Here is a 15,458-nt window from a genome sequence, read left to right on the forward strand (position 1 = left end):
TCCCAGTGCCTACAAACATTTCATTTGCCTTTCTTTCACTTTTACCAATAGAAAATGCAGATTCAAACACTTCTGGAAAATAGTTGTAAGCTTTTCCTCTATTTTAATATCTAAAGATAATATTTTGGATCATCTCATCCCTTCTCAAATCTACTGTATATGGAGTTGGCCAGCTGTTAAAGGGAAAAGAAAGCAGCATCAAAATAGACAACCACCTAACCAGGATTCCCATGAATCTCATGGCCCTAGGAACTAGGGACCTGCATGCCTTAACTCTCTCTGGTGCCCAGGTTGCTATGGCTAGCATGAGTCCAGTCATCATTCTTTGTGATTTCTGCATTCACAATGATGATTCCTCCAGCACACTGTTGTCTCTTGCCCATGACCTTCTTCTCTCCACTTATCTTCTTCTACATCCCACCTTAGTCACCTACTCTCATAGTTGGTCATACCTTAGAATGTACCATTTTGGCAGCATTTAAGAATCTCAGTTTAAGCAATGCATTCTCTGGTCTTTATCCAATGTTCTTTCAGCTTCCTTCTTCTATAGCACAAATCCAACAATTCTGGAATCTTTCGGGGACACCCACGCAATTCATTGACCCTACTTTTTTGTACTATCCCTGTCAATCATCTCATGTCCTCACTTCCCTCTTTAAATTCCATAGTGCATAAATGTAATAACTTAAAAAGCATTCTTGTCTCCTCTGCCCTTTTCTGCCTCTGTTATATTTTTCTGGCAAATTCCAACCATATTTATTGTTAGAGAAAAACCTTGGCCTCACATTAGAGTCACTGGGTGGGATTTTCTTTTTTTTTAATTTTACTTTAGGTGCATGCTATATTTGGCATTTCTCCCCATGTTATCCCTCCCCACGCTCCCCACCCTCTGCTGTCTCTCCCCTACCCCCCAAACTGCCCCCAGTGTGTGATGCTCCTCTCCCTGAGTCCATGTGTTCTCATTGTTCAACACCCACCTATGAGTGAGAACATGTGGTGTTTGGCTTTCTGTTCCCGTGTCAGTTTGCTGAGAATGATGGTTTCCAGATTCATTCAAGTCCCTACAAAGGCCATGAACTCATCATTCTTTATGGCTGCATAGTATTCTATGGTGTATATATATATCACATTTCCTTTGTCCAGTCTATAATTGATGGGCATTTGGGTTGGTTCCAGGTCTTTGCTATTGTACACAGGGCTGCAATGAACATACATGTGCATGTGTCTTTACAGTAGAATGATTTATAGTTCTTTGGGTATATACCAAGTAATGGGATTGCTGGGTCAAATGGAATTTCTATTTCTAGATCCTTGAGAAACTGCCACACTGTCTTCCACAATGGTTGAACTAATTTATGCTCCCACCAACTGTGTAAGAGTGTTCCTATTTCTCCACATCCTCTCCAGCATCTGTTGTCTCCAGATTTTTTAAATGATCGCCATTCTAACTGGCGTGAGACGGTATCTAAATGTGGTTTTGATTTGCATTTCTCTAATGACCAGTGATGATGAGCTTTTTTCATATGTTTTTTGGCCTCATATATGTCTTCTTTTGAAAAGTGTTTGTTCATATTCTTTGCCCACTTTTGAATGTGGTTGTTTGATTTTTCTTGTATATCTGTTGTAGTTCTTTGTAGATTCTAGATATTAGCCCTTTTTCAGATGGGTAGATTGCAAAAATTTTTCCCATTCTGTTGGTTGCTGGTTTGCTCTAATGATAGTTTCTTATGCTGTACAGAGGCTCTGAATTTTAATTAGATCCCATTTGTCTATCTTGGCTTTTATTGCCATTTTTTTTCGGTGTTTTAGTCATGAAGTCCTTGCCTATGCCTACATCCTGAATGGTTTTGCCTACATTTTCTTCTAGTGTTTTTATGGTGTTAGGTTTTATGTTTAAATCTTTAATCCATCTGGAGTTAATTTTAGTGTAAGGTGACAGGTAGGGGCCCAGTTTCTACTATCTGCACATTGCTAGCCAGTTTTCCCAATACCATTTATTAAACATGGAGTCCTTTCCCCATTGCTTGTTTTTGTCAGGTTTGTCAAAGATCAGATGGTTGTAGATGTGTGGTGTTGCTTCTGGGGCCTCTGTTCTGTTCCATTGTTTACTCTCTTATTTTGTTGAGCAGTAGTTTGTAGCTCTTGAAGAGGTCCATCCTTTCTTAGTTGTATTCCTAGGTATTTTATTCTCTTTGTAGCAATTGTGAATGGGAGATTGCTCTTGATTTGGCTGTCTGTTAGTCTGTTACTGGTGTATAGGAATACTTGTGATTTCTGCATATTGATTTTCTATCCTGAGACTTTGCTGAAGTTGCTTATCAGTTTGAGAAGATTTTGGGCTGAGATGATGGGGTCTTCTAGATATACAATTATGTCATCTGCAAATAGAGCCAGTTTGACTTCCTCCTTTCCTATTTGAATACCTTTATTTCTTTTTCTTGCCCGATCGCTCTGGGTAGAACTTCCAATACTATATTGAATAGGAGTGGTGAGAGAGGGCATCCTTGTCTAGTGCCTGATTTCAAAGGGAATTCTTCCAGCTTTTGCCCATTCAGTATGATATTGGCTGTATGTTTGTCATATATAGCTTTTATCATTTTATGACATGTTCTGTCGATACCTAGAGTTTATTGAGAGTTTAGCATGAAGGGCTGTTGAATTTTGTTGAAGGCCTTCTCTGTATCTATTGAGATAATCACATGGTTTTTGTCTTTGGTTCCATTTATATGCGGGATTACGTTTATGGATTTGCGTATGTTGAACCAACCTTGCATCCCCAGTATGAAGCCTACTTGAGCATGATGGATAAGCTTCTTGATGTGCTGTTGCAATCTGTTTGCAGCATTTTATTGAATATTTTTCCATCGATGTTCATCATGGATATTGGCCTGAAGTTTTCTTTTTTGGTTGAGTCTCTGCTGGGTTTTGGTATCAGGATGATGTTGGTCTCATCAAATGAGTTAGGGAGGATTCCTTCCTTTTTTATTGTTTGATACAGTTTCAGAAGGAACGGAACCAATTCCTCTTTGTACGTCTGGTAGAATTCGGCTGTTAACCCACCTGGACCTGGACTTTTTTTGGTTTGTAGGCTATTGATTGCTGTATCTACTTCAGCCCTTGTTATTGGTCTATTCAGGGTTTCAACTTCCTCCTGGTTTAGTCTTGGTAGAGTGTAAGTGTCTAGGAATTTATCCATTTCTTCCTGGTTTACTGGTTTATGTGCATAGAGCTATTTGTAGTAATCTCTGATAGTAGTTTGTATTTCTGGGGTATCAGTGGTGATATCCCCTTTGTCATTTTTTATTGCATGTATTTGATTCTTCTCCCTTTTCTTTTTTATTAATCTGGCTAGTGGTCTGTCTATTTTGTTGATCTTTTCAAAAAACCAGCTCCTGGATTTGTTGATTTTTTTGAAGAGTTTTTTGTGTCTCTCTCTCCTTCATTCAGTTCTGCTCTGATCTTAGTTATTTCTTGCCTTCTGCTAGCTTTTGAGTTTTTTTTATCTTCCTCCTCTAGCTCTTTTAATTTGGAAGATAGGGTGCCAATTTTAGATCTTTCCTTGTTTCTCATGTGGGTATTTATTGCTATAAATTTCCCTCTCGACATTGTGTTAAAGGTGTCCCAGCGATTCTAGTAAGTTGTGTCGTTATTCTGATTGGTTTCAAAGAACATCTTTATTTCATTGTTTATCCCGTTGACACTCAGAAGCAAGTTGTTCAGTTTCCAAGTAGTTGTGTGGATTTGAGTGTGTTTCTTAATCCTGAGTTCTAGTCTGATTGTTCTGTGGTCTGATAGACTGCTATGATTTCTGTTTTTTTGCATTTGCCGAGGAGTGATTTGCTTCCAATGATGTGGTCAATTTTAGAGTAAATGCAATGTGGTGCTCAGAAAAATATATATTCTGTGGATTTGGGGTGGAGTGATCCTCATATGTCTATTAGGTCCGCTTGGTCCAGCTCTGCATTCAAGTCCTTGTTAATTTTCTGTCTCATTGACCTGTCTAATATTGATAGTGGAGTGTTGAAGTCTCCCACTATTACTGTGTGGGAGTCTAAATCTCATTTTAGGTCGCTAAGAACTTGCTTTATGTATCTGGGTGCTCCTGCGTTGGGTGCGTATAAATTTAGGATAGTTAGCTCTTCTTGTTGGATTGATCCTTTTACCATTATGTAGTGTCCTTCTTTGTCTCTTTTGATCTTTGTTGGTTTGAAGTCCATTTTATAAGAGACTAGGATTGCAACCCCTGCTTTTTTTGTTCCCCATTTGCTTGGTAAATCTTCCTCCATCCCTTTATTTTGAGTCTATGTGTGTCTTTGTATGTGAGAAGGGTTTCCTGAATACAGCACACTGACGGGTCTTGACTTTTTATCCAGTTTGCCACTCTGTGTCTTTTGATGGGGGAACTTAGGCTGTTTACATTCAATGTTAATATTGTTATGTGTGAATTTGATCCCGCCATTTTGTTACTGGCTGGTTTTCTTTCCCACTAGTTGACTCCTTTTCTTCATTGCATTTTTGGCATTTGCCAAATGGTTTGCTTTTGCACTGACTGGTACTTTTTCCTTTCCACACTTAGTGTTTCTTTCAGGAGCTCTTATAGGGTAGGTCTGGTAGTGATGAAATCTTTTAGTAATTGCTTGTCTGTAAAGGATTTTATTTCTCCTTCACTTATGAAGCTTAATTTAGCTGAATATGAGATTTGGGTTGAAAGTTCTTTTCTTTAAGGACATTGAATATTGGCCACCACTCTCTTCTGGCTTGTAGGGTTTCTGCCAAGTGATTTGCTGTGAGTCTGACTGGCTTCCCTCTGTGGGTGACCTGACCTTTCTCTCTGGCTGCCATTAGCACTTTTCCTTCATTTCAACCCTGGTGAATCTGACGATTATGTGCCTTGGGGTTGCTCTTCTTGAGGAATATCTTTGTGGAGTTCTCTGTATTTCTTGAATTTGAATGTTGGACTGCCTTGCTAGGCTTGGGAAGTTCTCCTGGATAATATTGTGGAGTGTGTTTTCCAGATTGGATTCATTCTCCCCATCATGTTCAGGTACACCAATCAAGCGTAGATTTGGTCTTTTCACATAATCCCATATTTCTTGGAGGCTTTGTTTATTTCCTTTCACTCTTTTTTCTCTTATCTTGCCTTCTCTTTTTATTTCATTGAATTGGTCTTCAATCTCTGATATTCTTTCTTCTGCTTGATTGATCTGGCTATTAAAACTTGTGTTTGCTTCACATAGTTCTTGTGCTGTGTTTTTCAACTCCATCAAGTTGTTTATGTTCTTCTCTAAGCTGGTTATTCTGATTAGCATTTTGTCTAACCTTTTTTCAAGGTTTTTGGTTTCTTTGCATTGAGTTAGAACATGTTCCTTTAGCCCAGAAAAGTTTGTTATTATCCACCTTCTGAGGCCTGTTTCTGTCAATTCATCACACTCCTTCTCAGTCATGTTGTGTTCCTGTGTTGTTGAGGAGTTGTGATCCCTTGAAGGAGAAGAGGTGTTATGGTTTTTGATGGTTTCATCTTTTTTATGCTGTTTTTTCCCCATCTTTATGGATTTACCTGGCTGTGGTCTGAGGGAGCTGCTTGATGAGGTCACTTGTCTGCCTGTCGAGGTGCTACTGGGTTTCTAGGGACTCCTTCGGGTTACTAGGGAAGCTTCCTGTGTCTTTTTTGTTTGCACTGGGGGTTTAGGCCTGCCTCTACTGCTGACATGGCAGCGCTGCAGGGTGGTCAAGAATGTAGTGCCATTGCTACATAGGCTTCCTGTGCTTTTTGTTAAAACATGTAGCCCAGTCCCACCCCTGTAATGGTGGGTTGTGCCCTTTCTCTCCTGGGCTGGATTATTCAGGGTTCAGCTCAGACTGTGACACTGGCTGTGCAACCTGCTAGAGTTAGAGCTTCAGCCCTCTGGGGTTTGTTGGGGAGGGTAGGGACCTGCCCAGCCACACCCGGCCATCTCCCACTTTCAGCTTCCTCTCTCTCTGGTCATGGGGTAGGGGCCCACCCAGTTGCTCCTGCTTACAGCTCTCTCTCTCTCCTGGCAGGGGGAGAGGGTAATAGCTCGGTCCGCAGGCTCTCCCAGCTGCCGTTTGGGCTTATGCGTCTGTTTAGGTATGTGTGCGCCAATCTGGGACACTGTCCTGGATGATTATTCAACTCTGCACTTGTAATTCCCAGTGTTTGACTGGCAAAGATCCCCTGTTCTGTGTATTGCTAAGGCTTCGGGGGAGGTGCTGTATCTGGACTGGAGTGCCAGAGGGGGAGCCTCTGACTCGCTGGTCAGATGCACTTTCTGGGTGAAGCAGCACCCCTCCCTGCCTCAGTCTGCCCTGCGTGGGCTTTGCTCACCATCAGACCAGACCCGTTGAAATGCACCTGGTACCTCGGTTGGAGCTAGAAGACCTCTGGATTTCTGTGTCTCTCTTGCTGGGTGTTGTGCACTGGAGTTGTGTCTATTCAGCCATCTTGGAGAGTTGTCCAGGACTTTCAAAAATCCAGATGCCCAGCTGACAGCCCAGACCAGTTAAATCAGCATCTCTAGAGTGCACCTGGGGATCAGTTTCATTTAACAATTTCAGGTGATTCCAATGAGCAGCCAGAGTTGAGACCTTCCTCTCTCCTCTCTTCACATCCTACTGCCAGGGGAGAGGGTATCTGGCCTGTTCTGCAAGAAGGAAGGGGCTGCCAGCAACAGAATGAGTCTGGAGTGAAGAATTTTTCAACCCACACCTGAATACTAAAAGCCACAGTCTCCTATCTGCCTTATAATCATAAAGGTTATTCTTTTGTACCTATCTGGTTTTGAATGCAGAGGGTAAGATCAATGTTATTTATTGGCACCCCAAATTCCAAAATTATATCAAATTTTCTGCCTAATCTGAGCTTCTACCTAAGCAAGTGAAAATGGTTGGAAAAAACAACCATGATACTTTAAATTTATGACTGTATATTTGGCCCCCATTACTGCCTGGCAATTGGAACTAAATTTCTACCGCCTGCTTTCTTCCCAATCAAAACTCCTTTGACCTCCTGAGTCTCAGCTGTTGCCCTTGGTATTTCATGGAGAAAAGGAAGTCAATGAGAAGAGATGGTCCTTATTCTTTTACTTAAATTTGCCAACCCTCTTGAGTTGGAACCTATGAGTCCTATCTGCCCTCCTATTAGTCAATTTAATACCAATACCTTACTTACAGATTGAATTCTCATTCTTCTTTACATTATATCTCCTTTGCATCATTAATTTCCTCCTGGATTATTCTCATTAGTGTCCAGACATGTTGTAATAATGTCCACCTTAAAAATAATCATGTCATCTAGAATCAGAAATACCATTTGACCCAGGAAACCTATTACTGGGTATATACCCAAAGGATTATGAATCATTCTACTGTAAAGACACATGCACATGTATGTTTATTATAGCACTATTTTCAATAGCAAAGACCTGGAAGCAACCCAAATGCCCATCAATAATAGACTGGATAAAGAAAATGTGGCACATATACACCATGGAATACTATGCAGCTATGAAAAGAATGAGTTCATGTCTTTTGCAGGGACATGGATGAAGCTGGAAGCCATCATTCTCAGCAAACTAACACAAAAACAGGAAACCAAACACTGCATGTTCTCACTCATAAGTGGGAGTTGAACAATGAGAGCACATAGACACGAGGAGGGGAATGTCACACACTGGGGCCTGTCTGGGGGGGGCAAGGGGAGGGAGAGCAACTAGGACAAATACCTAATGCATGTGGGGCTTAAAACCTAAATGATGGCTTGATAGGTGCAGCAAACCACCGTGGCACATGTATACCTATGTAATAAACCTGCACATTCTGTACATTTATCCCAGAACTTGAAGTAAAATAAAAAAAAAGAAGAAAAGAAAGAGAAAAGATCCTTTCTTGGTCATACATCTGTCTCTAGCTCCTATCCCATTTCTCTGCTCTCCTTTCCAGCCAATCCCAAAAGAGTTGTCTAAACTCACTGTCCTCATATCCTTACCTGCCACTCTTTCTTAAATCTATAATTTTCATCCCCAATACGTCACTATACCTATTCTTTTCAAGGTTGCTAACAAATCCAGTGACCATTTGTTTATTCTCATCTTATTCAAACTCCCAGAAGATTTAACTGAGCGAATCAATCTCTCTTTAAAAAGGAAAAAAATTCAGGTGGCTGCTGGCATTGTGCATCCTCCTGGTTCCCTTCCTTGCTCTGATTTGCTGGATCATCCTTCTTTCCCAGCTTCTGAACACGGAAAGTCCTAGCAATCAGTTCTGAGACTTCCTCCTTTCTCCAGCTACACTCAGCCTGTTCCTTGGCCTCAAATATCAACTCTGATGATGAATCCCATGTTTAAATACCATCCTGTTTCTCTTTCGTCAAATGCAGACTTGTATATGGTATTGCCCACCATAGCCCAAGTTGCATGTCAGGATCTCAAACTCATCGTGTTTAAAACAGAACTCTATTTTTCTCCATTCTTGCTTCTTCCTCAGTGTTCTCTGTCTCTGTAGTGATGCCCCATTCACTCATTTGCTTACAACAAAACCTTGGAGTTTTGACTCCATGTTTGTGACTCTTTTTTTTCTCTTGTCCTCTACACCCAATCCATCAGCAAATCATGCTGGCTGTACCTCTATAATATGTATAAGAGCTGACCATTTTCATCTCCACCAGGGCATCCACTTTAGTCCAAGCCACTGTTACAGTCCAAGCCACTGTTACAGTCTTGCTTGGATAGGGTCTCTGCTCTTGCCTCTAGTGTTCCTTTCCCCTACACGAAAAACAGAGTGATCTCTCTAAAATGTAAGCCAATAATGTCAGTTCTATGCTCTTGACTTTAACATGACTTCCCATCACATTTAAAGTAAAATGTAGGCCAGACACTGTGGCTCAGGCCTATAATTCCTTTGGGAAGCTGAGGCAGGAGGATCATTTGAGCCCAGGAGCTTGACAGCAGCCTGGGAAACATAGGAGACCCTGTCTTTACAAAACAACTTTTTAAAAATTAGCCAGCATGGTGGCAGTAGCCTGCAGTCCCAGCTATTCTGGATGCTGAGGTGGGAGATCGCTTGAACACAGAAGTTTGAGGTTACAGTGAGCTATGATCACACCACTGTGCTCCAGTCTGGGCAACAGAGCAACACTCTGTCTCGTAAAAATTTAAAAAATTTAAATCTGTTTTCATGGCCGACAAGATCCTATATGATATTGCCTCTTAATGCTTCATTAATCTATTTCCTCTTTTTTTCATCACCTCTCACCATTCTCCAGCCTCTCTGCTCATCCTCCAACAAGTCTTTGTATTTGTTGTTTCTTCCACCTGCAATGCTCTGCCTTGAGCTGTCTGCATGGCTGCCTCACCCAGATCTGGGGGGCTCCAGTCCCCCCTTCAAAAAATGGTGACTGGAGCCCAGTCCTAACCATTCCTCTACAATCATATCAGAGTAGCCCTAAGCATTCTTCTACAATCATATTAGAGTATCTACAATCACTCACTATCTCTTGACTCTGCTTTGTCATCATAGACTTTATTATTGTCCAATATTAAATTATATATAAACCATCTGACTGCCCAATCTCATCAACAGTGATGTTTTATCAACACAGATTCATGGACCTAAATAAAGATCCACTAAATCATAATCTCAAAATGGTAAGATGTAGGAATATATATATATTTTAAGAAGATGCTCCCCACCCCACCCCAACTAATGCCCACACATCCCATGCAATTCTAATCCATCCACCCTGTTGACCAGTGTTTGGAATTTCCAGCATAAGTAATTTAAGTCATAAACAGAAATTAGGTGCATTTTAAGCATATTAGGCAAAGGTATGGCCTTAGACAAAGAGTGAAGGGAAGCTGTCATAGTTCTGTGACCAAAGCAATATAATAGGAGAGCTACTGAGACAGGTGAGGGGGTCCTTCTAAAGCTCTACCTGACAGTGACTCCAGAAGAACCAGAGATCTCCATTTCATATACAATGTTCATGGAAATATTGGTTGGTGCAAAAGCAATTGCAGTTTTTGTCATTTAAAAGCAATGGCAAAAAACGCAATTACTTTTACACCAATCTAGTAACTCATGCCTGGTGTGATAGGAGGATTTCAACAACAGTGAAAGAAACATATTTTACCTGTGGTCTTCACATAGAGAATATACATAAAAAGTTCCAGAATTGAGTTGATAATACTTTCAGAATGTGACAGATAATATACGTGTGGAAAAGAAGCCAGTTTAGGAGATTACTTTCATGAGAAAGCTAGTGAAATCTGTTACTAGAGGGAGATGCTGTGGGAAAAGGCAAAGAAAAGGGGTTTCAGCTGCGCCGAGGCACTACGTGATTTTGCATATTACTCAACCTTTAGATTTCAACGTTTTCATCTGTGAAGTAATGATAACAGCACCACACGGTCAGGTGCTATGGCTCATGCCTATAATCCTAGCACTTTGAGAAGCAGAGGCAGGAGGATTGTCTGAGCTCAGGAGTTTGAGACCAGCCTAGGCAACATGGTGAAGCCCTGCCTCTGATACAATACAAAAAAAATAGCGGGCTGTGGTGGCACACAAGTGTGGCTCCAGCTACTCTGGAGGCTGAGGTACAAGTATTGCTTGAACCCAGGAGGTGGAGGTTGCAGTGACCCAAGATTGTGCCACTGCACTCCAGCCGGGGGGGGACAGAGTGAGAATCTGTCTCAAGAAAGAAAAAGAAGGAAAAAAAGAAAGTGGGAAGGAAGGAAGGAAGGAAGGGAGGGAGGGAGGGAGGAAGGAAGGGAGGGAGGGAGGGAGGGAGGGAGGGAGGGAGGGAGGGAGGGAGGGAGGGAGGAAGAGAGAGAAGGAAAAATAACACCACAGGTACATTACTGAGAAGATTACAGAGAAGTACATGTAAGGTACCTAGCACTTAATAGATGCCCAATAAATAATAATGTATTGTTTTGACAGTGGATTGAGGGTGAGGTTATGAAATCAGTCTCTGAGATCTCAAAATATAAAGAAAATTCTAAAAGTTTCCATTGAAATTTACCAATAAAAAAGGAATTAAGCTTCACTAACTTTTAAAAACTTATTTATTATACTTTAAGTTCTGGGGTACACGTGCAGAATGTGCAGGTTTGTTACAGAGTTATACAAGTGCCATGCTGGTTTGCTGCATCCATCGCCCTGTCGTCTACATTAGGTATTTCTCCTAATGCTATCTCTCCTCTAGTCCCCTGCCCCACAACAGGCCCCAGTGTGTGATGTTTCCCTCCCTGTGTCCATGTGTTCTCATTGTTCAACTCCCACTTATGAGTGAGAACATACGGTGTTTAGATTTCTGTTCTTGTGTTAGTTTGCTGAGAATGATGGCTTCCAGCTTCATCCATGTCCCTGCAAAGAACATGAACTCATCGTTTTTTATGGCTGCATAATAGTCCATGGTGTATATGTATCATATTTTCTTTATCCAGTCCATTGTTGATGGGCATTTGGGTTGGTTCCAAGTCTTTGCTATTGAAGCTTCACTAACATTAAAAAAGTGAATTGACATAAGCCCCTTACTCTGTTATGTTGGATGGTTACTCTGCACAGATGGCACATGATCATGCCTCATCCTGGAGGAGCTGATGACGGGAACACTCTTGTTGCATGGTTTTCACTGTAGAAACTGTATTGCAGTTTACACAGTTGGTAAGTAGGTTTACAGTTTCTAATATCACAAATCATATATACTTTGGAATAATTCATAATGAGAGGTGGAAATACTATTAAAACCTTCAGGCAAAGTTCTTTAGAGAATGGCCAGATATGGAGTTTAAACATTTTTCTTTTCTGAAAAGCTTTTGCGTCAGCTTTTCAGAAAAGAAATGATGACAAGTGGCTGACAACAGTATGTTCTGCAACAGGTATCCTGAAAAATATCTATCAAATACTGAGGGCTGGAAATACTTTCTTCATTGTGATTTAGGTACTAAAAATAATATATTACATATTTTAAAACACACATTTGAGAATTTTTTCTTTATTTCCTAAGGAAACATGACAACTAAGAAAATTTTAACCTGTTTAAAAAATCTTCCAAATGAAGAGTTTGAATGGGTTTTTCACACCCTTTGTTAAAAGAATAATATCCTCTGATTAACTTGCAGAACATGCAGTTAATACTAGGGAAGGCAGAATTTTGCTCACTGCAGTTCAACAAACAATGCCTCATAACTGGTAGATGGATTGAAATGTGAGTGATGTGAATTTGTAATCATAGCTGACCATTTCTATTTGGATCTATACATCTTTGACACATATTTTTTTCAACTGTGACAGTCATTATAACCAAGCATTAAAATAAACAGTACTAGTTACATCTTCAAAGCAGAGGACTAAGCCAAGATTTTTAAAACTAAACATAGTAAATTACAATTTTAACGTGAAAAAATGTTCTCGTGATAATATTGCAACTTTAAAATTTGTTTTAAAGTATTTATTTAATCTTTGTCTCATTCCTCTTAAATCTATTCTACAGAAATCTATATACATAGTAATGCACAGTACATGCATATTGTTAAATTTAAAAATGTATAACATGGTGCCTGTTTAAAAGTTTCTACTGATGAGATGAGCAATACATATTTTTTAAAGACAATTGATTCAAATGAATAGAATCATGGTATAATAGCAAATTTCTTTTGTGTTATACAAATATATTTAATGAAAGAAAGTACTGATATAAAATCTATGAATTTGTCAAGCTTAAAAATGCTTGGGTTTTGCCCTTATTAATGAGATAATTTTTCTTTATGAAGCAGGCAGGGGATTACACATGATGAAAGAGTGGGATGAAGGCATATTCCTACTGAACAATACTTGATGACATGGCTTGGAAATGTCTCTCAGACTCTCTGAGCCAATCATCTCATCTGCAAGGTGGATATAATAAATTTCACTTTGCAGGACTGTCATCAAGGTTACATGCTGTGAAGAATATATCACACTGAATCATATGAAATTGTTGGTGTTTGACATTTGTTGCATACAAAGGTGACACTTTCATGTGGTTCAACCTCATATAAACACTGTCAGATATATGGACATAATATTATTTCAGCTCCTCATTTACTTAATGTATAAGATTTGGGAGGTGACGTTTTTCATATTTGCTGCCAGAAAGGAATGAACACATCCCTAGAATTTATTTTCTGAAGGTCATCACTTTCTTTTGACTGGCCAACACTTGAACCTGCTCGTTTTCTGCTAGCATTTTGAGCTGGGTTGCTCAGCCCATTTGTCTTAGTCAAATCAACTCCTTCAGGACTTGGCTCAGCCTTCAGGCCTCATTATGGGGAGACATGAAATTCATGCCATAGATTTAGCCTCATCAAAGGGATAACTTGCATGCCTGATTCTGTGGCAACCAAAGTTTCTTGGTAGAATTTTAAGGACAAGCCACTATTTTAATTTATCTTTCATTGAAACTTGAAAGTACTATATTAAAAGGGCAGTTTTTGGCAGAGTTTTAGAGCAGGGTTTAAATCCTTGGTGATTTTAATCAGACTCTATCTTAAAGTCTGAAAACACATAGACCTTGGGGCTAATATTTGTCCTCTCAAAGCTCCATTCTCTTGGCACCTAATTTTCACTTATTAAATAAAATTTATTTCTGAAGCATCTGAATTTTTTATCTGGCTTCTTTTCAAAACAGGAACTCAAATGTTCAGTGAAAGAAATTAAAGTTTAAAATGTTGATTATTGAAAATTATACAATTTCTGTTTTAATTAATTCTGCTCAGAATAAAATAGTCAAATCGCATTAACAAAAAGGGGCAGAGGGGCAAGCTATGGGGCAGCAGAGAGAAAAGGAGCACAACAAGGGCAAGACTGCCCCAGCCCTACAACAGCCTGCCTAGCCAGGCAGTCATATAGATTCAGAGAGAAAACACCACATTTAGGAGTAGGACACCTGGCTGTGGTGGTCCTGCCATTTTCACGGACTGGCTGTGACCTGAGGTGAGCCTCTTTTCATTCTCTTTAGATTTTGTTTCCCCTCCTACCCAACAATGGGCTTGAAATAGAGGACCTCTGAATTTCTCTCCAGCTTTGATGTTCTATCATTTGATGGAGAAGTAACTTGTACTCAATACCAATTATATATGCAGTATATATATTTCACACATGTATGTGTGTGTGTGCACCATGCTAAAATTATCTAAAAAAAATAACAGAAGAATAATGATACTCGGCTTATAGCAGGCCGCCAAATGGGAAAAGGTTTGCAAAGAATAACATTACATTTTAAATTCTTACTTTATTTGGTGAGAAGCTGCATTACCTGAATCACTTAATTAATAACTTTGGGCTCTTCATTGTTAAGATGTGTGCACTTCAGTATTTATACTTGCTCTTAGAAAAGTGGTGAGAAATTTATGTTTTTGAACATTTAATCTTGTCTAGATTTAAGAACAACTGTTCAACAATCTTCCTTTCTCTCTCTCTCTTCCCTTCCTTTATTATAATGGTAAGCAATGTTGATTCTAAAGAATCAAAGAAGGTTAAAGAATAAAAGTAACTAGTATTCTCACCACTTTAATGAAAATGTTCACCTAAATTTATTTAGAAGATTTTCTTGTTGAGGATTAGTATCAGGTACTTTTGTAAGATCTACATGGTTTTCTGGTTTTTGTTTTGTGATTTTCTTTTCATTAGTTGAGATTTTTTTCTACCACTCAAACTTAAGCAGGAAGGAATGCCAGCTTGCCATTTTGGAAAGATGCATCGGTTGCATTGCGGAGAGAAGCTAGCAGACCAAGGCAGCCTATCTGCCAATATATTTCTGGGTCTTCTCCTTCTGGGCATATGGGGGGATTGTATTTCTTTGGCTTCTTGAAAAGAAGTGTGACCACATGGCTTCTCTTGGCCAATGGTCATATCTGTTAGATTAATTGCATTTAAAACCCAGCATGCAATTCCTTACTTCTGCTTCCTCCTGCAGTGGCAGCCAGCCATATTCTAGATGATAGGTGTTTCATCAATCTGGGCTCCTGAGGAGACTGACATAAGCAGAGTCTTTCAGTGACCTGAGATGGACATGTAGCAAGAGGACAGAATAAACCTTCTTTTGCTTTCAGCCCCTGAATGTGTGTGTGTGTGTGTGTGTGTGTGTGTGTGTTTTTCTTTTTTTTTTTTAATCTGTCTGCAGCATGACCTTCCCATTCTTACAGATACAGGGAATGTGCTAGAGTTAGGGAAAGGAGTTGGATATAATTTAGGAAAGAAGGCAAGTGCAGTGGTTCATGCTTCTAATCCTAGCACTTTGGGAGGCCTAGGCAGGTGGATTACTTGACCTCAGGAGTTTGAGATCAGCCCGGGAAGCATGGCAAAAACCCATCTTTAAAAAAAAATTAAAAAATTAACCAGGCATGGTGACACGCACCTAAGGTCCCAGCTACTTGGGAGACTGAAGTGAGAGACTGGTT

At 39.8% G+C, this 15,458-nt stretch overlaps 1 protein-coding gene and 1 long non-coding RNA gene across 18 annotated transcripts in view; one reads left to right on the forward strand and one right to left on the reverse strand.

The window, feature by feature from the left end:
* LOC144581768 (uncharacterized) overlaps positions 1-11,927 on the forward strand; it is a 120,774-nt gene extending 108,847 nt beyond the window's left edge. Inside the window, exon 3 of the long non-coding RNA XR_013532988.1 lies at positions 11,584-11,927. This is a non-coding gene — a long non-coding RNA (uncharacterized LOC144581768). The remainder of the gene's footprint in view (positions 1-11,583) is intronic.
* Positions 1-15,458, reverse strand: part of ALPK1 (alpha kinase 1) — a 182,424-nt gene that overhangs the window by 57,042 nt on the left and 109,924 nt on the right. The window lies entirely within an intron of this gene.

This window comes from Callithrix jacchus, chromosome 3 (assembly GCF_049354715.1).
Source record: "Callithrix jacchus isolate 240 chromosome 3, calJac240_pri, whole genome shotgun sequence".
Lineage (NCBI taxonomy): Eukaryota > Metazoa > Chordata > Mammalia > Primates > Cebidae > Callithrix > Callithrix jacchus.